The sequence below is a fragment of the Hyaena hyaena genome, unplaced genomic scaffold, assembly GCF_003009895.1.
Source record: "Hyaena hyaena isolate Hyena2069 unplaced genomic scaffold, ASM300989v1 scaffold_342, whole genome shotgun sequence".
Lineage (NCBI taxonomy): Eukaryota > Metazoa > Chordata > Mammalia > Carnivora > Hyaenidae > Hyaena > Hyaena hyaena.
In genome coordinates, this window is record NW_024080974.1 from 1,894,391 (window position 1) to 1,921,873 (window position 27,483).

Here is a 27,483-nt window from a genome sequence, read left to right on the forward strand (position 1 = left end):
CCAGTACTTGTAATAAAAGTGTTCTTCCCTTCTACCATTTGGGCACTTCAGTTGCCAGAAACCATCAATGTACTTCAAAATGCCGATTAGGGAATATCCTACTAATTGCTTTTGATCTGCTTTAAAGAGAGCAATTAGCAACAACTCAAATTTTATCTTTGAGGATATGAACATTCTCATGACCAAACCTGAGTTTTTGGTTCTAAAAGTTCATCATAGAAAAAAATGATGTTTCTAATCACACAAACATGTTCAAAGAATTAGGCTGATGGGTTTTCTCCCATCTTTTTTTCCTCTTGAGATACAAAGTTGAGATCTTTTTTCCTTCATGAGGGGTTAGGTTTCACACGTGTTTATATTTAGTATCTGTGGGAGTCTAAGCTGAAGATTAATGGTTGAGAATCATTTTTAAAAATGTATGGCTGAAGGCAGAAAATAAAGTGCTGATTGGTTCATTAAGCAATTCAATCCCAAACCGTAAAAAGTTTAAGTTTAATCCTGCCTGAAGCCTGACTGAGCCTGTCATAAACACTTTTCATAAGCCTTCCACTTAAACCTGGTCTTGTGGTTTTATTAATCTACCTATAATTCAAAATGACAGCTCATGTAGCAATATAAATCTATAAGATGGATATCATAAAACTTACACCATTATAAAACCATGGGTAATTACGTAAAAATGCAGTTTCCTTTGGTTAGGTATGTCTCTGAATTTCTGCTTTTCCCTTGGTTGAACAGATGTGTTGACTGTAACACTGTCTCAATGTGTTGGTATGCTTGAAGGAAAAGAAAGAAATTCAGATAGTCACTGATGGTGTAAAAAAAAAAAAAAATCTGGAGTTCAGAGCCTTATTTGCAAAACTCAGGGAGCAATTTAGCAAAGTCCCATATTTGTGGAGCTTATATTCTCTGGGAAGGTTCTTTTTCTGGGTTGCTATGTGGAATTTTTAGCTTTGGGATTTAATGGCTATATTGATATTCTCTGGATGTACCAGGGCTCATGTGCTTCAGGCACACTTTCAGAAACTCAAATGAAGTCCCAGCTGTCAGACTTTTTTTTTTTTTTTTTTTTTTTTTTTTTAAGGAGCGGGGCTTTTTAGTTCTGAGTCTAGGGGTTAGACGAACTCTCAAACTAGATCATAGTAGACTTTACAGGATTGGAGTAATACAATATTTCTAAGGTTATTTGGAACAGAAGACTGCATTTTTGTTTTATATGGGGCAGAGAGGCATTTCCAAGAATAAACTTAGAAGGAGTCCATAAGAGCTAGAGAGTGTGTTTTCATACGCCTTCTATAGTCGTTCAACAGCAGCAATCTGCTCTCAAATAAAAGTAAGCCTTGAAGGAGTGTTCAAATACCTACTATTGAACCCATGAGACATTTTTGCTTTTATAAGACAGGTGTTGGGAAAATATCTGAAGCCATAGGACTTCTCCTCTTCTCTCCCTCCCCTCGACTTGTGCTTTATGGGTTTAGATTGACTATATGTGAGAAAGTTACGCTTTGTGACAGGGGATGAAAACCAGCCGTTGCACACTGTGTTTTAACACCTTCACAACCATAATTCAGTAACATACGTTGTAATTATTTGAAGATTTTATCTGCTAGATTTTGAATTCCTCTCTAGTGCTTACTACAGCATGGTAGGTTCTCTAAAGATCAAAATTTGGCATTCTTGCATGGAAGTTTAAGATCTCAACAGCTTCTAGGTATTAGGTACTTAGCAGATTGTGTCTCAAAAAGCTTGCATTCCTTTAGTTTTCCAAATATAGGAAAATACAGCAATAATGTGAACTAGAATATCACAAACAGTTGGAAACTGGCACCAATCCTTTGCCCAGCTCCTGATCTCAGACAAGGCAGATAGAGCATGTGTGTGGTTGGCTAAAGCTATGTGGTGGTGGAGGAAGGGTGGTTGGGGAAACATGGACAGGAGGGTGGTATCCTGTGGGGGAAACTTCAGGCATTCAGCAATCCCCTTCCTCAAAAGTAGCAAAGAGGTTAGGGTCCTATTAGTCTCTGGACCCATTCTTCGTCTCAGACTGAAATTCACCCCCTACTCCCTGGCCCCTAAACTATCATATTCATGAAATCCCTGCTTCTGTCTTTGAAACCCCTTTGATATTTAAATTGGAACAGAAAATTATCAGAGGTGCCAAACTACAGCCAGAACAGATGGATTTAGATATATCTCCCATTTCATTAACTTTGTGATGATGGAGGCCTGTTTTACCCAAGGGTTTTTTGTTTTTGTTGTTTAACTCCATTTATAGCCATATGTCAGGGTTTTACTGGAGTACAAGTGGCCTCATTTTATGTATCAATCATTATCACTGTATATACACACGGAGAAAGTAAGTTTTAATAAATATTGACCATGTAGGGGCGCCTGGGTGTCTCAGTCGGTTGAGCATCCGACTTCGGCTTAGGTCATGATCTCATGGTTCATGGGTTCGAGCCCCGTGTCGGGCTCTGTGCTGACGGCCAGCTCAGAGCCTGGAGCCTGTTTTGGAATCTGTGACTCCCTCTCTCTCTGACCCTCCCCTGCTCACGCTGTCTCTCTCTCCCTCAGAAATAAATAAAACATTTAAAAAATTTTTTAAAAAATAAAAAATAAATATTGACCATGTAGTCTATTTTCTGTTGAATTATGCAACTTACTGCCATTAGGGGGAAAATTTATGGCAAGACAGAATGTGAGCTCTGCATAGTACAGATTCATATTGCTGTATGATCAGATAACAAAACAAATAGGTATTTGCTAACTTCCTTCCATCTTTATGGGATAGAGTGCACTTTTTTATTTCAATTTTCAGAAAGTGAAAATGATTCTCTTATTTATATGCACTCATCACATTTAAGGCTCTTCAGATCAATATTGAAATACTGGAGAACTAAGAAACATCAGAGCCAGAATCACAACTGAATTTATTATTCTAATTTTGCCATCCCAATAGAGATGCTTTTATCCAAATAAGATAATTATAATATTCAATAGTAAACACTCATTGTAGGAAATACTTTGCAATGATTTACCTCACCCATTTAGTTGAAGGCAAACAGCTGAATATCTTAAATAATTGATACTGGCTATTTTCCTTTAACTTTTAAAACAAGACTAGTTGAGTTGGTGTTTTGTTTGTACAAGGAGTCTACATAACTGTCCACTTGGTCCTTTTCATGTCAAGGCAACAGAAGAGCAAAAATGGACTCATCCTTAGGGAAAATGGAACTCCCTGTTCTCTTTTTAGTACTTTTGCTAAAACAGTACTAATTAGGAAAAAACAAAAAGTTAGCAGTTGGGAATTCTTTAGAACTTTTGAATGAATAAGCAGAAAATCCTTTCATTCAGAAATAGAGTAGGACTTGTATAAGTTTTCTCCTCATTCTGGCCTGAAGGTAGGGAGGGTTTCCTTCCTCAATACAAAGTAATTCTCAAACACCAGCTGGGGGTCTGATAGTATCATAATTGAGCTGAATTATCTACCCGGAGTTAGCAATCAGATTCCATAGGCTAAGGACTTAGTCCTATAAGGCTTGGCTTTATCTCCTACCACAGAAGTTAAAAGCCTTAGGTCGTTACATGTGCTTTTGACCAAATGGCTGCAGATTGAAAGTTCCAACATCCTCTTCCTTGGATTCTATTAATTTGCTAAAGCAGCTCACAGAACTTGAGGACATACTTATCTTTTACCAGTTTATTGAGGGACATAATGAAGGGATACATGGGGTAAGGTATGGGAAAAGGGTGTGGAGCTTCCATGCCCTTTCCAGCCATACCACTCTACTAGCATCTCTATGTTCACCACCCTGGAAGCTCTCTTGAACCGCCTCCTTTTCAGTTTTACAGAGGATTCCTTACATAGTCATGATTGACTAAGTCTAACATATCTACTCTCTCTGGGGTTAGGGGTAGGGGTGAAAGTTCTAACCCCATAATCACATCATGGGTCCTCCTGGCAACTAGTTTATGCCTTTAGGTGGGGTTCAGAAGTCACCTAAGTAGCCTAGCAAAATACAGCTTTATGCTCTTATCACAGGAAATTTCAATGGTTTTTTGGAGCTGTGAACCAGGAACTATGGACAAAGACCAAATATATAGGAGAATTATATTTTTTTGTCATCTGAGTGACCAAATACATATTTAAGAACTATATCTGTCACATCAATGATCAAATATCTACCTTTTACAAATCACAATATCTCAATAGTTTTTTTTTGTTTTTTGTTTTTTTAACATTATTGCCTTTGGATAAGAACACAAGAGTTTATAGCTCTGGAATTTGCCACCTGGCTTACCAAATGGTGTTGAGGTAGGGAAGAACAGTATTAATCTATATTAAAAAATTGCTGTCAAAATGTATAAAGAAAAACCTACTGAAGGGTCTTAATATATTTTTGTATTTTCATTAGGTCACAAATATTTATAGAGCTCAATTATTTGCATCTAAGTGGTTCCACACTTTACCCATCTTCTGAGAGGAACAGAAAACTTCAGAAATCTTAACTTTAAAATGCTTTTTAAAACTTACTTTAAAAACTAATACACAATAAACTTCTTTTTGCTATACAGTTATAAGAATTATAACAAGGGACAGTGTTTACTACCATCAAGACTTATTACTCCAAATTATTTCCTTATGCTGCTCCTATTGAGTCAACATTTCCTCCTACCTCGATTCTATCTGTGCAGTTTTTACCTTATCTAGAATGTCATGTAAATATTCTATAGTATAAGGGGTTTTGATTCTGGCTTCTCTCATTTGATATACTTCAGATTTATCTATGCTGAGGTGTCCATTTGTTTCTTTTTATTGCTGATGTGTTCCATTCACCAATTGAAAGATAAAGGGTTGTTTCCTTTTTAAAAAAAAAATTTAAATGTTTTATTTATTTCTGAGAGAGAGAGAGACAGTGTGAGCAGGGGAGGGCCAGAGAGAGGGAGACACAGAATCTGAAACAGGCTTCAGGTTCTGAGCTGTCAGCACAGAGCCCGATGCGGGGCTCGAACCCACGGTCTGTGAGATCATGACCTGAGCCGAAGTCGGCTGCTTAACTGACTGAGACACCCAGATCTCCCAGGTTGTTTCCAGTTTTGACTGATTAAAGAAAGTTGCTATAAAGTTCTTGTGTTGTAAACGAGGTAGGAAGTCCACCTTGTGGGGCCTTTAAGGGTCATTCTAACATGGTCACAGAAATTAAATCCGGCATATGAAATTCACGGACTTATACTCCTGTGTCCTACAAGAGGGATACAGGGGAACATACAGAGGAACTTCTAGGGAATGGGTTCAGCTAAGCAAGTGGGGAACTGAGAGAGTTGAGGACCCAGGGCAAATGCCTCTGCTGGGGGTCAGGGAGGAGTTCCCAGCAAAGATATGAAGGAATTCTTTGGTGCACTTGTCTGTCACTAGGTGGTAGTCAGGGGAGGGCAAGAAGGGGAACTTGAGGCAGCAAAGACCAGCCTTATTCTGGTGTCACCTGGTTGCATGGGTGGAAATGCTCACAGCCTTTTTTTGGGGGGGGCGGGGGAAGGTAGTTGAGGCATCAGGAAAACATGAGGCTTTAAAAATCTGATACAGGGGCGCCTGGGTGGCTTAGTTGGTTAAGCATCCGACTTTCGCTTAGGTCATGATCTCACGGTTCGTGGGTTCGAGCCCCGCGTCGGGCTCTGTGCTGACTGCCAGCTCAGAGCCTGGAGCCTGTTTCAGAGTCTGTGACTCCCTCTCTCTCTGACCCTCCCCTGCTCATGCTGTCTCTCTCCTAGAAATAAATAAAACATTAAAAAAAATTTTTAAAAATCTGATACATTTCTGTATACAAGTTTTGATGTGACCACTGTTTTAATTTCTCTTGGGTAAATACGTGGAAGTGTGATCACTATGTCATAGAGTTATGTATTTTTAAATTTATAGGAAATTGACAAACTGTTTTCTAAAGTGAATGTACCACTTCATTTTCACTGAAACTATATTCTAGTGGTTTTGTGTTACACAAAGAGATTTTTAAATTTCATCTCTAGTAGACATGTAGTCCAGTCTTGTTTTATTTTGTATTTATTTAATGACTAATGTTGAGCTTCTTTCCATGTACTTGCCATCTGTATTTCTTCTTTGGTGGAAGTATCATTTCAAATATTTTGCCCATTTTTGTTGTTGTTGTTGTTGTTTTCTTACTGAGTTTGGAAAGTTCTTCAATTCTAGATCCTTTGTGGTCAGATGTGATTTGCAAATATTTTCTTACACTTTCATGGCTTGTCCTGTCATTCTCTTGACAGTGTCTTATACAGAGCATAACTTTCAGTTTTGATAAAGTTAACTTCCCTTTTTTTTAATGAATCATCATTTTAATGTATCTAAGAATACTTCACAAAGTATTTCTGTTCTGTTTTTCTGGAAGTTTCACAGTTACAGGTTTTAAATTTTGGTTTCCCATGCACTTAGAGTTGTTTTATATATGATTTGGTGGGTTGAAACTTTTTCTTTTTTTTTTCTTTTTTGCATATAATACAGTTTTTTTCTCATTTTTTTTTTTTTTTTTTTTTTTTGAGAAGGTTATTTTCCCTCCATTGAATTGCCTGGGTGCTTCTGTTCAATTTCTAGACTATTCTGTTAAACTGAACCATGCATCCTTTTGCCAATATAGCACTGTTGATTAATGCAGCTTTTCAGTAAGTTTTTAAATTAGTATGTGTTCTCCAACTTTGTTCTCTGTGGAGTTTTGACTCCACACTCTTTTGTAGGGTTTTTGGTTTTCTATATAAATTTTTGAATTTACTTGTCAATATCTAAATTTGGGGGGAGATTTTATTAAACGTAGGAATCACCTTGATGAATATTATTTACTTAACAGTATCAAGTCTTCCAGTTCATGAAGATGGCACTGTATTTATTTAGACTTTTGGTTTCTTTCATTCGTTTCATAGTTTCTAATATATATAACATTCAGGTTATCCAGTTGGCTTAAGTTTGGGGAGTTGTGTATTTCAAGGAGCTTGTGTTTTAATGAGTTGTCAAATTTGGTGTATTTTTGTATTTTCTTAGTCTACTTTTTGTATACTTTCAGTGACTATAGAATCTATAGTTATGACTCCTTTTTAATTCTTGATATTTGTGATTTTTGTTTCCTCTTTATTTTGTATTGACTTGGCTGGATGTCAATTTCCTTTCCCATGAACCAGTTTTAGGTTTCATTTCCCCCCATCTTTTTGTGTTTTCAACTTTATTTTTCCTCTGTTGCCTTGTCTACTTGCTTTGGGCTTAATTTGTTCTTTTTCTGGTTTTTAAGGTTTTTCTTTGGTACATTAAGGTAGAACAGGTATTGGATAACTTTTTTTCTTTAATACATACATTGAATGCTATAAATATCCTTCTAAGCACTGATTTGGCTATATCCCCAAATATAGGATGTATTATTTTTCATTTAATTCAAAATAGTTTAAAATTAAGACTTCCTCTTTGATTTGGGTGTTATTTTGAAGATTTTCAGTTTAATTCTGTTAAGAACACACTTTCCTAGAACATCAATTCTTCAAATTTAATAAGATTTGTTTTATGGCCTGTTTTTTATGATATATTTTGGTGAATGTTTATATGCCCTTGAAAAGAATGTGTATTCAGCTGTTTGGTGAAATATTCTATAAAATGTCAATAGGGTCAAGTCCATGAATAACATTGCTAAAATCTCCTATATCCTCATCACTTTTTGTTCTTTTTGCTATATTTATTATGTAGAGAGGATTGTTGGATTCTCCACCTATAGTTGTGAGTTTATTTCTTCTGCCACTTCTATCCAGTTTTTAAGATATGCCTTGAAGTTCCTTTTTAAGGTAATACACATTTAAGCTAATTATGTCTTTGTGAATAGAATCTTTTTTCATTAAGTCCTTTATTTTTTATTTTCAACTCTATTTTTATTACTATAATCACCCCAGATTTTATCTAGTGCTGCATTTTCTCTCCTTTTACTGTTTATGTCATTTTTGAAGTGAGTGTCTTGTGGAGTGGATATGTTTTTAATCCAATCGGACACTGTGTCATATTTGGTATGTTTAGACCATTTCTATTTAATGTAATGGATATGGCTGGACTTTAGAAGCATTATCTTAATATTTCTCCTCTCTTTGCTTGTCCTGTTCCCCCCCCTTTTTTTTTCAGTTATTCCAACATTTTTCAGTATAGCATTTTAATGTATCTACTTATGGCTCTATTGCTTCACATTTTTAACTAGCTATGCTAGGAAATAAAATATATACAACTAACCTTTTATGGTCTATGTAGAGTTAATATTTTATTGAAATAAAATATAAAATTTTATAACAGAGTCCCCTTTATCCTTCTCTGTGTATCTTATTTGCTTACTTTTTAAAATTTATTTTGAGAGAGCATACAAGTGGGGTAGGGAGAGAGAGAATTCCAAGCAGGCTTCATGCCCAGCACTGCCTGATGTGGAACTTGATCCCATGACCACAAGACCATGACCTGAGGTGAAACCAAGAGCCAAATGCTTAACCAGCTGAGCCAGCCACCCCATCCCTCTCCCTGTATTTTAGAGTTGTCATTGATATTACAGCTATATACATTAAAATACCCTACCAGAAAATGTGGCTTTTTGTTTTCATCAAAAATCTTTTAAATAACTTAAAAATATTGTGCAAATATTTAGCATTTATTTTACTTTTCACTCCTGTATCTGGTAACATTTCATAAGCATAGTTATATGGCTCCTTTAAAGTACTGGGTTGATGATTTCAACATCTAGGTCATCTGGGGATTGTAATTAATGGTCTTTTCCACTGAAAGTTCCTCAAGTTTTTGTAGTTATATGTTGGGTAATGTTTTATTGTAATATTTTTAATGTCACATCATGAGTTTTTTAGTCCTCTGGATTATGTGCCCCCCAGCCCAACTGTGTTAAATGTTGAAGCAATCAATGTATAGCCAGCATAAGTTTAACCTTTTTGTTGGCTGGATTTCCAATACCAGTTCAGTTTTCAAAGCCTTTACTATGTTGTTTGGACTAAATTCTGTGCATGTTACTCAGGACTTACTTTAGCAAGTAAGTCGAGTTTTGTACAATTGTTTAGCTCTTGTACCCTTTGCTATGATCTAGGTTTCTGTTGTGCATGTAACACATGAATGCAGGGGTGAGCTGAGAACTTGTGGTGGATCATAGAATTAGAGAATTCCCATTTCCATCTTTTACTTTCCACACCACTCTTTTGCCTTCTAGGATCTGCTTTCCCTTGTTCTCTTTCCATAAAGACAGGAATTCTTTGAGATTTTTTTGCTGCCTTTGCCCACTGAATTGTTCCAAAGCTGGAGCCATCCTCTGGTTAAAGCTGAGTGAGAAAAGATGGTATATTAGTTTGTGGAATTTCCATAACAAATTGCCATAAAGTGAGTGATTTAAACAGAAACTGTGTCCTAGCTCTGAAGGTTAGAATGGAGATAAAGGTATTGACAGGGCCAGATGCCCTACTCCCTCTGCACTATGGTGGGATCTATTCCAGGCCTTTCTCCTAGCTTCTGGAAGCTCCTTGGTTGTGACCGTGTAATTCTGATCTTTACATGGGTTTCTTCCTGTGTGTGTGTCTCTGTGATCAAAATTTCTCCTTTTAGAAGGATATCAGTCCTATTGAATTAGGGTCCTCCCTAATGATCTCATTTTAACTTGATTACCTCTGAAAGGACCCTATATCCAAATAAGGTCACATTTAAGTACTAGGGGATAGTACCCTAACATATTTTTTGGAGGGACACAATTCAATCTGTAATAGGTGAAGGAGGCGGGGGGTGGGGGGGATTCCTGGAAACTACTAGTTACTTCACATTTTGACTATCCTTTCTAATGTACTTAGTACTTTTCAGAATTTTTAGGTAATTGCCTCTTTGTATTTTGTCCAGACATTTTATACTATAGTTAATTTACTTCCAACTGGAAGTTGTAACTTTTAAAATTAAAATTAAAGATCTTTTAGGTTTAGGGCTGTACAGGTGCTTCTAAGGTTTAAGGAGATACGACAGCCAAAATAAGAACCACAGTTGAAATGGATGGCAAGCTAAAAGTCTATTTGGAGGAGAATTTGGGGTCCAATATGCAAGAAACTAGTTTGGGTTGAGGTAAAGTTTATTCTAATCTCCGAAATATTATGATTTAGAACAGCTCAGCTTCATAGTCCAGTTCTTTTAGTGGTGCTAGTCATGATTGATTTCTTGGGGTAAAAATTTGGCAATATGATTAGGACTAGAAAAATAAGTTGCATATTATTTCAGTGGTTGCTATTTATGATAAAGTTCCCTTCAATTTATCATATGCTCATTTACTGCTTTCTGGGGGTTACAAAGGTATATTAGAAATAGTTCCTGAGATTAAAGAGTCAAAGTGTAGAAAGGGAGTGAGAAATGTGGATATATAGTTGTATTGATATGCTAAGTGCTCCGAGATAAATACAAAGGCACATAGGATAGGGAAGATATCCAGGGCTAGGTTTTACTATGGAGGAATGGGGCAGAGATGGGGATTGGTGAAGGGCCAAGAAAACAAAGCTACAATGCTACAACAGGCTTTGAGTGTCAAGGGAGCTCAGGTACACATGTTTGAATAATGATTATCAAAAAGTGTTATGTATTGGTTCCCTAATATGTTGTTCTATTTGGTGGCCAAGACAGATGAATAGGAGCCTAAGGAAAAAAACATATTTCAGGCAAAATAAAACTTGTTACTATTTTTGAGATTTTATTTTAAGCATTGATCTGAGAAAGACCTCAAGAGAATGAACTTTTATCCCTACAGGCACATTTCTATTTCTTTGGTTCATTACATTCAATAATTCAGAATCGTTCATTCGCAGTTTGATCTGATCATAATCAGGCAGGGAAGGGGAAGTAATTTGTAAATGCCACCCAAAGTTAGGTTGTGCCCTGAAGTCTGTTATTGGAAATCTTATTTTGTTTTAAAGTTAATTGGAGAACACTTAATTGGACAAGGCAGTGGAGAAAGGATTAATTTAAGTTTCTATGAAAATTGGCACTCAGGACTTATGTGAACCATACAGGGCAAAATTTGTAGAGTTTTCTCTTGCCAGTTATTATCCAGAACAACTACAGTGATATTTATCAGAACGTGAGACAACTAATAGAAATGTTTGGGCCACTCTTTTCTAGCAGGTCCTCTTATACTGTTTGAACAGCCACAATTTTATTTATTTATTTTTTTAACAAATAGTTTATTGTCAAGTTGGTTTCCATATATTATATACCCAGTGCTCATCCCCACGAGTGCCCCCCTCCATGCCCATCCCTCCTCCCCCCCCCACATCCATCAGTCCTCAGTTTTTGTCAGCATTCAAGGGTCTCTCATGGTTTGCCTCTCTCCCTTTCCCCCACCATTTCCGCCCTTCTTCTCCCCCTTGTTCCTCAGTTAAGTTCCTCCTAATCCTCCTATACGTGCAAACATATGATATTTGTCCTTCTCTGCCTGACTTATTTCGCTCAGGATAACACCCTCAAGATCCATCCATGTTGCTACACATGGCCAGATTTCATTGTTTCTCCTTGCCATGTAGTATTCCATGGTATAGATAAACCACATCTTCTTGATCCATTCGGGCGTTGATGGACACTCAGTGAACAGCCACAATTTTAGATAGCACGTCTAAAACTGCACTGAATAGATCATGTTGCGATCAACTTAGACGAAAACAGAGAAGTTGTTCTCTATGGTAGCAGTGCAACCCACAGCCTCAGAAGGATGGAATAAGTAAACTTCAGCTTGGGGTTAGAGTTCAGAGCCATATTACCCCATCTCCACAAAACTACTAATCTCTAATTTTTTAAAAAAAATTACACTGAAAACAAATCTTAGAACAAATTCCAGAGTCCTAGAATTATGACAATCTCGTCAGTGCTTCCATTTTCACCTACCACAGCTCAGTAGCACGCACTGCAAAATCAACAATTCAGAACCTCTTACCAGGCGTGCTTGAGTGATCTGTCAGTTGAGCATCCAGATTATGTCATGATCTCTCCTGGAGCCTGGTTTGGATTCTTTGTCTATCTCTCTCTGCCCCACCACTCTTCATGCTCTGTCTCTCAAAAAAAAAAAAAAAAAAATTAAATAAATAAATAAAAATAAAAGAACCTCTTACCAATCCCTGCACAAAATACCCCTTCCTTTTCATCAACCTTGTCTTGTACATACTGTCCCTTCTGTTAGAAATACACTCCCTGACTTTGCCAGCCACCCTGCCTGGAAAATCTTCTATTCATGCTTCATAACTTCGTTCAAATATCACTTCCTCTCTAATGCCTTTTTGGCCTTCCTAAGCAGAATTAGTTACTCTTCTCTCCTGTAATCTTCTAGGAACTTAGTCATACTTCTGTTATAGTCCTAATTAAATTGCATTTCCATTTACATAGTTACTTTTCTCTTATGCCTTGTGGCTGTCAGCTCCTTCAGGATCTTGTCTTTCCTATTGTAGTAGATGCCTAGTAAATATAGATAGGCAAATGGTTTAACAAAATAATCTTTGGGGAAAAAATAAACTAATATGATACCTGGAAGGAAAAACCTGTTAGATCTCAGATATAGTATGACTGGATATTTGCTCATCCAGATCTATATTTACCTTTTTATATCCTCTGTGCACAAGGATGCTAAACTTTATAGACAGAATTAATGTGGTCCCTTACTCCCTAGCTTTGGTTGCATTTGGCCACGGGGACCAAGGATAGGTGATCAGAGTAAAAACAAAACAAAACAAAACAAAGCAAAACTCCATGGATCTGGGCATTCCCCCTAGCTTCCTTTTGCTAGATATTACTGGGTTGGCCAGGTCTCTCTATCAAAGGCCACAGCTCCACACGATGGCTACATGCCCTGGGTTTTAGTTTCTGCTCATTCGCTTTGTCCCCTCAGACCTTCAGGTGGTAATGGTCGCAATGATGTTGCTAGACTCTGGAAAACACATCATCTCTTATTTCCTTAATCTCATCCACAGCTTTGTAATTAGTTCGTTTGTTATACTCCCTCTCCCCAGTTCAGTTTGAGTGTGCCAATTAGTATAACCTTTAGGTCAGATTTTTTTTTTAAGTTTGTTTTTGAGAGAGAGACAGAGGGTGAGCAGGAGAGGGGTAGAGAAGAGAGAGAGATACAGAATCTGAAACAGGGTCCAGGCTCTGAGCTCTCAGTACAGAGCCTGATGGGGGGACAGGGGGTGGGGGTGGGTTCAAACTCACAAACCGTTAGATCATGACCTGAGCTGAAGATGGATGCTCAACCAACTGAGACACTCCTTTGGCTCTTTGGTCAGATTCTTAAGGAATGTTTCATGAAATAACTTTTCTCAGATTATTATCGAATATGTGAGAAAACAAGTATCTTCCTATTTATGAGTTTAGGAAATACAGAGTTCAAGAAGTTTTTTAAAATTTATTTAATATTGTAGTACTTTTCAGAGCTCTAATCTAATATTCTGAGTGTGGGATATAGCATATAGTGTTCCCTAAATATTTTACCACTGTAAAGTATGCTATGCTGATCATATTTTGTTTTGTGGCATTGCCATTAGTGTCTCACAAAACTAGATATTTTTGTTCTTTATAAAGTTCCAAAAATGCTGCCTTAGTTTATCAAGGACAAACCATTGTGAAATGTCAACTTAAACTCCTTAGTACCATCAGTTTTCCTATTTGTTATGAATAATATTTTATTATAGTAATAATCTAGGAGCTTAAATTACAATTTGGATACTGAATTGATTATCTGGTTTGTCTTTAGCTCTAGAGAGTATCCTGAACTACTTTCTACTACATAACTCTAAGTGCCAGGGGAAATGATCAGAAGTAAGAATTATAGGGATGTATTATAGTCTCTCAAGTTATTCCTTTTTGAAAGCAAAATAGAGAACTATAAACTCCTTGTTAGCAGATGAGAACTGACTCTGCTAATTTGTTTTACTGCCAAGCTCATAACTATATTTATCAAGACTGACAATATTTGTAAGGGCATTTTTTACTTAGATTTTCTCAGCAGGAATAAATTCACCTACATAGTAAATTACCTCTCCTTGGATTGATAAATATCTATTATAGAATAAATTATTTTAACAAAATTAGTTCATAAATTACAGATTTTGATGAAAATGTCAAATTGTTCTGTTTAATGAACTAAATAACCATTAAGCCATTTAATTTCAACACTTTAACATACTGAGAACTAATAGTAAATCTTCTATTTATCCAACAATACAAAATGAATGCTTAGTAGACTTGCTTCCAAGTCCAAGCTTTTCAATTACTTGATAACTATTTTAGAAATTTTAATGTTGTATTCTAGCACTTCTAAATTTTTTAACATTAGAGCTATAAAAAGAACACTTTATTTTTTTAAGATTGGCTATTTTGAGAGAGAGCTAGAGGGATAGGTACAGAGTGAGAATCCCAAGCAGGCTCTGCTCAGCACAGAGCCCAATGTGCAGCTCAATCCAATGACAGTGAGATTATAACCTGAGACCAGATCAAGAGTCTGATGCTTAACCACCTGAGCCACCCAGGTGCCCCAAGGGACATCATCTTTGAAAGTATATTTGTCAGCTATAGTACAGCTAAAAGATGAATAAATATGTATGGAAGAACAGTCTTTCCAGATTTATACAGTGTTCCTGATTAGGAATAAGACTAATATCATAGAAGCAAAGATTAAAAACATAATTGAAGAAAACTTTTCTCAGCCAAAAAAATAGTTGAATAAAAGAAATCTATCTTCTGTATTGGAAGTGCTCTTTATATCTTCAGCAAAACCTAGTAATATTCTAGGAAAATATTTGAGTTAAAAGATTATTAAGACATCTTACAATTATTAAGAAATGGACAATGGACTTTTGTACTCATTCAGGGGCTCAGAAAAGATAGTCAAGAAATATTTCTAAGGAAAGTACAGTAAAACCTTGGATTGTGAGTCACTTGTTCTATGAGCGTTTTGCAAGATGAGCAAACACCTGATAAATGATGTCTTGCAGTATATGTAGTATGTGACACAAATGGTTCTTAAAATTCTCTTTGATGTACAAGTGCTTTGGATTATAAGCCTGTTTCCAGAACAAATTGTGTTTGCAAACCAAGGTTTTACTTACACTAACTTTCATTCAAGTTAGAGATGACTCAGAGTTAAGAACCAATGGGACACCTGGGTGGCTCAGTCATTTAAGTGTCTGACTTTGGCTCAGGTCATGATCTTACGGTTCGTGGGTTCAAGCCCTGCATTGGGCTCTGCACGCTTGGAGCCTGGAGCATTCTTTGGATTCCGTCTTTCCCCACGCTTACTCTGCCCCTCCCCTGCTTGTTCTCTCTCTCTCTCTCTCTCTCTCTCTCTCTCCCTCCCTCCCTCTCTTTCTCTCTCTCTCTGTCTCTCTCAAAAATAAACATTTGAAAAAAGAATCAAGATGAGAGAGATGATCTAAAATTTGTGACTACAGGTGCTTTGTTTTGGATATATTGGGTAATAATCATATGGCCCAGTTGAGCATTTCAGAAGATAGGTAGCACAGAGCTTAGTAAATGGCTCCATTACTTTTGAGTTAACTGTCAGTGTTGACACACTGTATCACAAGGCTTGGACAGTGCCCTTGGAAAGTACATGCCTAATTCCACAAGAAAAAGGAAAGCCTAAGGAGCTGAAATAGACTGTTCGAGTATAATAAATCAAATCAGTAATAGCCTCCAAATTGAGCTGAAATAAGTACCTCAGTTTTATCATGAGATTCATTGGGCACTAGTCTCAATTTTATCTGTTAGTTTAGCACCCAAAGTAAGTTACAGATTCTAAGTATGCCATCTCCTTTCAGATGATATGTATTACAAAATAGAATCAATTTCAGACATTTGTATACAGACTCCACCTCTACAATGTGTGGGCAGTGTATCAAATACTGAGGTATGATATAGGTGTGGGTGACCCTCAGAAGGAACATGTTGTGTTGGACAGAAACATGAACTACTAATTCTCTAAAAGAAATAATTTCTCTCCTGAGAAATTCAGGTATGAGTGAAAAGGCTGGTGAGAAGTCTCAAGAGGGAAATAACACAGGAAGCAGCACCAACTAGAAAAATTTAAAGGACTTAGGTGGAAGCCAAAAAAACTTGAAATTGTTTTAGAAGCTGAGGTAAAACACATTATGGGGTGCCTGGGTGGCTCAGTTGGTAAGCATCTGACTCGATTCATTCCCCTCTGTCTCTGAAAATAAATAAAACTTAAAAAAAAAACCCACCTTTATAATAGAGGCTGTACTAGGAGGAATGCAGTATGGTTTCACTCCCTTGTAAGTACCTCAGGTGGAAGAAGTCAACTAAATAGTTTTCTCCCCCATGGCCTTCTTTAGAAAATCCCCCCTAACCTAATCCTGCATAAGGCCTGCTCTAATGCTCCTATGTGTGGTTCAAAATAAGTGAGTGAGAAAATGAATGACGTAAATAAATCTTTTATTGGTTGTAGCTTGATGAGGCAAATTAAGCTGTATTACAAAGGGGCCTTAGTGCTCACGTTTTAGTAGAGCAGAAAAATCATGGGGTGCTGACTGAATTTATTCTCTGAGATTTTGATTTAGAAGGTTTGGAGTGGAGTATGTGATTTCTAATAAGCTCTCTAGTTCTTCAACAAAATGTTTTAAAAACATTAGCAGGATGCCATAATTTCTCTATTTATAGAACTAGGGCAATTACCTTAAAATTTTAAAAATTATGATTACCTTAAAATATGACTGTGATGATCAAGTTAAGAGATTCACTTATGTGAATCACTTAGCACAGAACCTGGAACACTGTAAATTATATAATAAAGATATACTCAAAATGGGGTGATACTTATGCTGTAATTTTTAGTAAAAGGTTCTAGACCTGGATATATAGCACAGTCAATTATATAAAAGTATTTATTGAGAAAGGACTAGTAAAATAATTACAGTGGACTCCTGAACATAGGTTTTAACTGGGCAGGTCCACCTATACCTCCCCCCAAACCTGAAACAAAAACCTTTGTTTCCATTTGGTAAAGGGCTCCAGGGTTAAAAAAAAAGTTGCCTAGCAGCTGCAGGCAAACACTGTAACAAACCCTGGCAGCAGAGAGAGCCTCACAATTGCTACTGGGCTTCAGAGGTTCCTAGTTGTGCTTGAAGATGTGCTATTAGAAGAAATACTTGTTCAGCCCAATTTGGGGGACCAGCCTCCCTGAGAGGTTAGACAGGAAGTTGCCTTCTTGACAAGTTTCACCTCCTCCTCGAAGAAGTGGTTCTCCAGGAAGTCAAAGAGAAAGGGGGTCTACAGGGGCAGAACCTAGGGTATGCAAATCAAAAGACTCTGGTTAAGGTTCTTCTCTAGGACCATGGCAGCTTCCATGATGTCCAGTGTTTTGCCCCATTAGTTTTCGGGTAGCCTCTGGATGTCTTGGAAGAGGGCATGGCCACAGCATTGTTTTTGCATCTTAGAGATGTTTGATGCCCTTAGCTTCTCTTTGGGCAGGTTTTGGAAGAAGTACCTATACGCTCCCCCCTCTCTCTCTCCCCCTCCTATCTCTCTCTCCTCTCTCTCTCTCTCCCTCCCCCCTCTCTCCCTCCTCCCTCTCTCCCTCCTCCCTCTCTCCCTCCCCTCTCTCCCTCCTTCCCCCCTCTCTCTCCCTCCCTCCTCTCCCCCTCTCTCCCCTCTCTCCCCCTGTCTTCCCCCTCTTCCCCCTCTCTGTCTTCCCCCTCTCTGTCTTCCCCCTCCCCTCATCCCCCTCCCCTCTTCCTCCTCCCCTCTTCCCCCTCCCCTCCTCCCCTTCTCTTGACCATGGATCCCTCTCCTCCCCAGCATCCATGATCCATTTCTCCCCTAAAACAGGTCTCCACAATTCCTACCTTCCTTGGTGTGGGCTTTCCTCTCCCTTTATTTGTGGAGTTCTGCCAGTCTTCAGGTCTATTTCTAGGGTATTTAGGATGATTTGATAGCTATCTGTGTTCATGGGAGGAGACAAACATAGGATCCTCCTACTCCTCTGCCATCTTGTTATTCCTTCATTAGCCTTTTTGATCTTTTGCCCCTCCCAACTTTTTCTGTATTGTAAATATAGAAGAGTATATATATTACCTTCATAATGAAAATTTTTTTAAAAAGGCAGGCAATAACTATGCTATATTCTTCATTTTGTAGATCTTTATCTCTCTATCATTTTCGCGATCTTAAGTAATTGTGAATAAGGTTGATTACTGTGTTTCTAACTTGCAAAGAATGTTTCTGGGTATTGTGACTTTTTTTTTTTTAAACTACTCTGTAGGCTCATAAATAAGGGGAACAAAAATTCAAAGTAGTGAACACTTTGAAGACCATGAAGTCTAAATTTAAAAATTTTTATCCCTTTTAAGAAGGAAATAAAAAACCTTCACCCTTAAAAAAAAAGCTTAATCCATGAGAAGCTACGTAAAGGGAGCCCTTTCTTCATGGGAGATATGTGTGCTGTATTGCTTGTATTGTTTGTATCGCTTGCTACCATGAGAGATGCAGGTACTTTGAAAGGGATGGGTGGTAAATTATCTAAGACTTTGAAAGTAATAAAAGAAACCATGGTCTGGAAAAAAATATGTTCTAGACATGATTCGCAGATTTATTGTAGTCATTTTGGAAGCATTGAAACAGGCCAAATGTGTGGAGAAATTATTTCTGATTGCATACTGAAATTTTAAAGGCACTCAGATGGCTAAGGTTTGTGTTCCATGTAGAAACTGACTTTGAATGCTAGGTTTGGGAATTGGATAGGAAAAGGAGGAGATCCACATTTTGAGCAAGCTTGAGTGGCAGAAAGTCAGGAGAAACTTATAAACAGGAGGGGAAAAAATCTAAGATGAAAGTGAGTATTGGCCTGGGTAGCACAGTGAAATAGAGATGAAATTTAAAAAGATCTGTCTGAGAATAGAAAGGGCTCACCAAACATTCATTACAATTTAGGTAAAGGCTAAGTGGTTATTTTCTAAAACTAAAAGAATCTCCTGGCTAAATGTAGAGTATTGAAACAAGAGGTGGGCATGGGTATGTAATGGAGGGGGGAAAAATCACCAAAGACCTTAGTTCTGTTTTCTATTTTGCTTTGTTCACTAAGAATCTTGCAAGTCACATAGTCTGTCTTTCCTGTAAAATGTGGTCAATGGTATTTTATCTATAAATCTTAGGGTTGTTCTGTATTGGTCTACATAGGGCTTTACATTGGTCTCCATAATTCATGAACTGCTTGTTTCAGAGACCAAAGGCTGGCTTCTAAATTTGATAGCAGCAGTCCTGGCAGGCTACTATAGGCCAAAAAGTGCACTGCAGTTCTGAGTACTTTACTTCCCCTTCCCAAAGAACCCTAGAAATGAGAGTTGAAATGGAACTTAGAAGTTACTGCATTCACTGAAGAAGTGTCTCTATACCATCTCCAAAATGGCCATCTGACTTCTGCTTGACTTAGGGTCTACTATGTCTATGTTACCAGCTTTTTTAGCATATAAAAAATAAAAGCAAGGGTAATTAGGCATCAAATGGTCATAGAGAGCTTAATAGCTTTCTGGAATTTCTTTTGGGGGGATACTAATATTATACTTAATAAATCATGATTTTTAAAATCTAAGTTTTCCATTAAATAAAGATTTTTCATAGTTCTTAATTCTCTTAGTAGCAATTCAGCAATGGGAACTCTGACATCAAATTCTTTTCATCTCCATTTGCAACTCCAGGCATGCTCCACTCTGATCGCTTTGTCACTTGCTGCCAGATTTACTTAAAACTCTTCCTAAATGTCTCTTGCTAACTGTTATTCAGTGATTCCTCATTAGGTTCAAAATAAAAATACAAACTCCAAGCCATGGTTTATAATGACATCCCACAATCTGGATATTTCTGTGTCTGGATGTTGCAGTTAGCTATTGTTACAAGAATGCTAGAAGAACAACCCTAAAATTCAGTGATTTAAAACAACAATACTTATTTTCTTCCAGTCTACAGGTCAGCATGGGGTGTTTTGTTGATTTTGCTCAGGCTTAGCTCACCTCACCTAGATCTTGTACATCTGTGGCTAGCTGGCAGGTGCCCAGGCACTGGCTCTTGGCTGGTGTGATGAAGCGATCAGACCAGTAGTCTCCTTATCCAGAAGGGTAGCCAGAGATTATTTTCTGGCTGTTGAACAAAACTCCAGAAGAGGAAGTAGAAATCGACAGCTTCCTAATGCTTAGCTTAGTCTTAGCAAACTGCTACTTCTGTTAGCTTACACTAGCCAAAGTAAGTCATAATGTTAGCCCAGATACATGGGGTAGAGGAATAGACTTTTGATGGAAGGAACTACAAATCCACCTAGCAAAGTATGTGGATACAACAGGGAGGGGCAAAAACTGGAGAATTTTTTGCTTCTAGTCCACTATTCTTACCTACCTCTCCATCTTTGACACTTACTGAGCCCCAATTTACTCATTATGCCCAGCAATAGTGAACTTTGTATAGTTCTCTAAAAATGGTATGTTATCACTTCCTTTGATTATTGCACCCAGTATTCATTTTGCCTGCACTTACCTTCTGTATTTGACTGACTTCTGTACTTCAACAAAAATAACCAAAACAATGATGAAGTATTAAGTACCCACTGTACACTGTGCATCTTTCTAAGTTTTTTACAGGTAGTAACTAATTCAATTTCCATTTTGAGATGATAATTTTTTTTTTATTTTATAGATAAGAAAACTGAGACATAGCAGGGTTCTGTAACTTATCCAAAGATACTGCTGGTTTGTGTGATGAAGTCAGAATTTGACTGACTTCTGAGTTCCCAGAACCTAGCACTGTCTGGTACAGAGTCGGGTTCTTTGGCTTTTATTTCTTGAATGAATGAGTTGGATTTTTTAGCCTTGGCACTATGGACATTTTTGATCTGGTAATTCTTTGTGGGAACTGTCTTGTGCATTATAGGATGTTCACCAACATTTTTGGCTTGTAATCCATGGCTGCAAGTAGCACTCTCCCAGTAGTAACAATCAAAAATATCTTCAGACATTGCCGAATGTCCCCCGGGGAGTGGGAACAAAATCACCCTGTTTGAGAACCACTGAAATAAATGAAGGGCCTAGAGCCATTGTCTTTAAAGTTGACTATAAATAGTAAAATAACCTGGGAAACTTTTAAAAGTCTTCAATCCTCTAGATTGATTAATTAGGATTTCTGGGCAAAGGGCCTAGACCTCCGTATTTTTTAAGAGTTCTCCAGATGATTCCAATGTGCAGCCATTTGAGATCTGGTGCAGAGGCTTATACTCTTAAAGAGCAAATGTCTTATTAATTCTTCACCTGTGAAACCTTTCCTCAGAGTTGGAACTCGAAGTCAAATCTTTCTATTATGAAATCAGGGACTACATTTGAGATTTCATTGAATTTTCCTAGTAGGCTAACATAGTACTTTATATAGTTGGATTTTTTTGGGGGGAGTTACATTTCAGGTGAGATTGAATTAGATAAAAAGCTAATCAAATTTGGCCATCCCTAAATCCAAGGAAAGAGGGGGCATAAGAGACTGAAGGGCATTTTTGTCCTTGGCAATTATTTGACTAATAATACTTACTCAAACTTCTGAGTTTATACTCACCAAAATAACAAAGTGTGCTGTGCACAACACCTCTGTCCCCACATGCTGTTTGCTTGGTACATGGTGTGAGAATGTTGCTGGTGCCTGAATTTTCATTTCTCAGCATTCCAAATGTTTCTCTTAGGTTGAAAGGGATCTCTGTTACAGATAACACTTTGAAAGTAGTTATGGAAACTTTGTATGTCTCAAATGGACTCAGACACCGAAGTGTATACATAGGCCACATTATACTTCTCTGTGCCCCAGCATAATTTAAGTCCTTTTCATGTTACTAAAAGTCCTTTTGTTCACAAGCAGCGTTTCAAGTATATTTATTAGTAAATTTGTATAATGAACTGAATAATTACATCCTAGGAATTGGGGTTCTGTAGTTCCTTATACAATGGGATATTGATTAGTACCGTATTATATAATAGCTTCCAAGTAAACCACAATGTATAAAAAATAGAATTCCTGGAAGAAATTTATGATTATCTGAATTTATTACAATGACTTGATGACTATCACTCTTAAAAGGAAAATTAAGTGTAGTAAATTGAAATCACTCTTTATTATCGAGTACCAGGAAAGCATACAGTTGTAAATTTTGTCCATCTACACCATAAAAAGACAAAATATTTAAATAAAAAAAGAAAATATTTTTATTACTTTAGGTCCAAATGCTACCTTAAATTTGGTTTAATTAAAAATCTCAATTCTTTATTGGATAAAATATCCTTGTAGAAGTACTAAAATACTATACCACTATCTAGATATGATAAAGCTGGTTTTTAGAAATAATTGTGTCTTAATGAATGGTTTGAAGGTCTTATGTTAAGGCACCTTGGACTTTTGTGCTTTGATAAATTATATTTTTTACTTTAGATAGCTCTATAATAAGAGGGCCATTTACCCTCACTGTAGAATTTTAAATATGACGTTTTCATCAGAAAAATACACCAGTAATCCCAGTGTTCAGTAAACTTGAGGTGAGTTTTTTGTTTTTGTTTTTGTTTTTTACTATAAGTGTCTTTGCCATAATTAGGCCACAGAAATACAAATTTCATTCAATGGTAAATGTCTAGTTTCCTTGCTTATATTTGATAACTCTATTGATCTATGATTGTTTTCTTGGGAAATATACTACAGTCCCAATTTTCACTGAAATCTGTCATATAAGAAAACAATTTATCTTGAAAGTAGAACTTCTCTTTTATATTAATAAAGGTAAATATATTCCAGCAAACCAGATCTTTCTTTTGTCAGGCTAGTACGACATGTATGGGCAGTGTGGCTCTTCAGTCTGAAGACCATGTTTAATCTGAAACTAATGAGATGATAGAAATAGAGCTTTTTCCAGGGGACAAATAGAGTACAATCACCTGATTCAGAGATAGGTCTGTAGAATGGTTGGAAATTGGTGCCCATAAATCAATCTATGGCAGAAAAGTGATTTAATCAGTGGGCAGATGGCTAGTTCTCAAGCTTTTGGATGCCCACTGGGTAGTCACTTCTGGACTACCTTTTTATCAATCAGTTGGACACATCTACCAACTTCAACTATAAGACAAGCTTTTCTTTTGAACTAAATCTTCTGCCTTAGAAATGATATGTAATACGTAATTGCAAGATGGCAAGTCAAGCTCTAAAATAGATAACCACCAAAATACATAAATAAAACTGTTCTACTGTAAATTGTTAGCAGCACTTTCTTCATGCCATTTTGACCATCCTTTACCAATGACAATCTTTTTGTAGAGCACAAATTGGTCCAAAATGAGAGAACATTCCATCACCACATCTCAAGCACTTCAACAAATATTTAACTTTTTTTTTTAACATGGAGTGAATTATTTAAATGAACAAGTGTGTGTGTGAGTATGCATCTGTGTAGAATTTTTTAGGGCAATTTAGTTTAATGCTTCCAGTAAGAGTTCAGAACAAATAATCTTACAAATCTTACAAACAGGAAAACCACAGTAGATGAACCATCCTTGGGCTATCACTGCTTATCTTTCTTCATAAGCTTTAACAAAGACGTAAATAATTTATTTCTACTTAACAAAAGGACAGAAAAGGTTAAGGTAGAAATATTCACGGAAGGATCCAGATCTCCACTTTATTTCTGCCACAGAATAGAGCATTAAAAATTCTCCCACACCTGCACAAATTTGTCTTCATCATCAGCCTGCCTCTCTTCCATTGTTGAACAATCACTGAATAATTGGGCATGTCCGGACTTGCTCTTACCATGTAGACTTGCTCTCAAATTGATTTTTAAATTGCTTTAAAAGATCTGGTAATATTTTGAAGCTGTCAACGTTTGGATTAAAATGAAGTATAAGTTGGGTTCAAATTCTTTGTCCAACAGAACATATGAATAGGGTAATAAACAATTGGGTTACAGTAAGAATCCTGAGTTCATTAGCCATCTTCACAAATTACTAAAAGACTACATTTTCACAGTGCAACAGGCTGCTGCAAGGATTAGAGCACCAAGAAACGAGACCTTTTCTAAGCCTTATACTCTCGGGAAATATGCAGGTAATCTGGTTGAAATGATTAGGTTAGTTTATTTTGTTAGTAGAATGCACTCAAGAGGATTCTTCCATTTTGTAGTATCTTTGATAACTGCAAATACCAAATTTCTGGGAAGATATCTTTTTCAAAAGATATTTTCCCCATGAGAGACATACACAGAAAAAAAATGGTTCATAATTGAGTTGTCTACTATATCTGTTGTATTACAGAAGAATACATCTTCAGATAATTGTTTTTAGCTATATTTATCTTCAAAGATTTATTTAACCTATTGATGGTTACAGAAGTCCTTTTTAAATTAGCCATCTGGACTGTTGACTCACTATTTGTACTCTTTTGTTACCATCTTTATTTGAGGGTAGTACAGAACAGGAATATAATGTGATGGGCCATTTATCTGATTATGAGTAGCTCTGCTCTGGATGAAATTATCCATTCCACCATTGCCAACTACATATTAAATGTTTAATTCTCACCAGGCATCATGCTAGATGGTGTGTATCTGTTTTCTATAGTCCTTAAAGGATCCCTGCAAAACAGTACTGGTGAACTTTTTCTCTCCAGAAAAATAACTGAACGTTATGAAGTTTATATAACTTTCTCAGTGCTCAATGCTAGTAAACAGCAAATCCAAGTCTAATTATTCTAAAGCTCTTTTCCAGTATGGCACTTAGTGTCTTTGAATGTAATTAGAGGTGACTATACCATGGAATTGACTCTACCATCGAATTTAGTCATTGGAATTAAATTGGACTATGAAGAGGGACTGATGGCAAAGAGCATTTAGAATCAAATGAGGGGTTAAATCTCAAAACCTTATTTGACCTCACTGAGCTTCAATGTTGTAGTGGAAATATAATATCTAACTTTATAGAGCTGTTGAAATAACTAAAGGATAATAATTATAGCACTAGACAAATTTGGTTTGATTATGACAGAAATTTGGAAATGTTGAACAGTTTAATAGTTCTTTGGGGGTTTTCTTTCACTCCTTTCTCTTCTCATGAATTATTTAACCATATATATTGAGGACCAGTACTTTTATTTTTTTATTTAAAAATGTTTTTAAAAATGTTTTTATTTATTTTTGAGAGAGAGAGAAAGAGAGAGACAGAGATGGAGACAGAGTGCAAGTGGGAAAGGAGCAGAGAGAGGAGCCACAGAATCTGAAGCAGGCTCCAGGCTCTCAGCTGTCATCATAGAGCCCCACTCATGGCCTGAACTCAGACTGCAACATCATGACCTGAGCCAAAGTCGGACACTTAACCTACTAAGACACCTAGACACTCCTATACTGGTACTTTTCTAGGTGTCGGGAATGTTTGGATGAATAAGAAACCTTGAAGCTTTTGCTCCAAAGTGAGCAAGTGCCCTAAAGAAACTTGTTTTTTTGGAGGCTTGAGATGGAAATATTCATAATGTAGTGTAGAAATTGCATGGGTTTTATGTGAACTTAGAGAGTATACATATAACCCTGTATAGTCAAGGAGAGTTTACTAGATTAAATTATGCTTGAGCTGAATCTTAAAGAACTAACATTTTTAGAAGTTAGCCAGGCATGGAGAAATGAAAGGAATACTAGGCAGAAGGAAAAATTAGAGCGAAGACATGGAGGTGCAAAACATTTAATGTCTCTAGATCATGAAGGCTGGAGACCATGCTGGAGAGAAAGCAAGAGTCCTGGACTGTAGGGATCTAATATATATCCTGGTAAGAATGTGTGTGAATATTTATGTTGGAAATGGGGAGCTAAAAAGAATTATGTGTTTAAAGTATATATTTCTCTGGCAGACCTGTGCGTTAGGTGGACTGGGGGGGGGGGAATAAAATGAGTAAAGGAGTTAGAATTTGTTGCAGTAGAGGATGAGAATTTGAGCAGGGATAATTGGACTTGGGTATAGAGAAGAGAAGATGAATTTGGGAAATGCTTAAAAAGCAAACTTATGAATTTAGGAGGTAAGAGTGGAAATAATGATTAATGGTTCCTAATTAGGGTAAATTGGAAGAACAAGACCATGAGGTAAGGGAAAATAAGGAGTGTGAAGACCAGGGAGATGTATCATTCCAATGTCTCTTTAAAAGTACCTGTTACAGGGTACATAGTGACTGATAGTTCCAACTATAGTAACTTTGGATTGGCTGTGCAAAGGATTGCTAAGCCCCTAGTAGCCAATGCCTGGTGACTATGGTTGTGTTGAAGCTGGGCCCTTCCTGCCTGTGTGGGACTCTTCCACCAGTAAGTTTTGCTCAAGGAATTGCCATTTGTCTGGCTAAGACTCTCAGAACTGCACTGCGGTATGGGACTTGGCTATTCAATTTTTTCTCCACCCACTACTTTTACATTTTCAGATGAACACTGTGGTCTGAAGGTTCTTCTGCCTACTCCAGGGTCATCTTTTCTTAGTGGGGGTTTCCAATAAAGCTATTGCACCTCAATCCCTGTGTAGATCTGGTTCTTGGAGAACTCAAACTAACATTAAGAAGCATTTAGATATGGGAAAGGTGAAAGTGATGATATCAGGTACAGAAACACTGTTTGATATGACTGAGAGAAATGATGAATATGTTGAACAGCTGGCTAAACAAGTTAGAAAATAAGACATAAAACAGGCCTGACATGTAGATTAGGGAGTCTTCAGCATGTGGTATACAGTCAAAACTGTGTAGATGGAATCACACAGAATAGGAATCATATGAAAGCGTAAATATTTTTATATTACTGTCATTTCAGATGCATTAGAGCGTATGCTGATTAGCCTGTGGCCTTCACTTTGGGAAGGCTACTCTATCCTTCTACTTGTGCCCTCTTTTTCTAGCTGGATGTGCTACCTTGTGCCGATCATCTTCTATGAACACTTTGCACGTGTAAGGCTCTTCACTGTCAGGATTAGTACCCATTTCTATGTTGGTTGTGCCTATACTGCCACATTTTCCAGAAGAGTGATGATTCTTAGTAGTCCTCTTGGGGTCAGTACTCAAGAGCTAAAGTTCTAGGCCATTTGAGGTCTTACTCTCACAGACAGTTGAAGACCCAATTCACCGTCCCAGGGTAGCAAATTTCTACTGTAAATTTTCTGATTTTGTTTCCTACTTATTATTCTGTACATTTTTGAAATTCTTACCATGTCAGGTGAAAACAAAGCTGGAAATTCTGCTTTTTCACTTTTGATAATTACAGTAGTTTTATAATCCGTCTTTTCTGGAAAGGAAATTCCTCTAGCTTTATTTTTTTATTATTTTTTTTTTTACTCTTCATCCATTTATTTATTCAGCAAATATTTTTTTTTTTTTTACAAATAGTTTATTGTCAAATTAGTTTCCACATAACACCCAGT

General features: G+C 36.9%; 1 pseudogene; it reads right to left on the reverse strand.

Moving 5' to 3' along the window:
• The window catches only part of LOC120243420, a 153,778-nt pseudogene extending 132,734 nt beyond the window's left edge, over positions 1-21,044 (reverse strand).
• Positions 21,045-27,483: the final 6,439 nt, after the last annotated feature.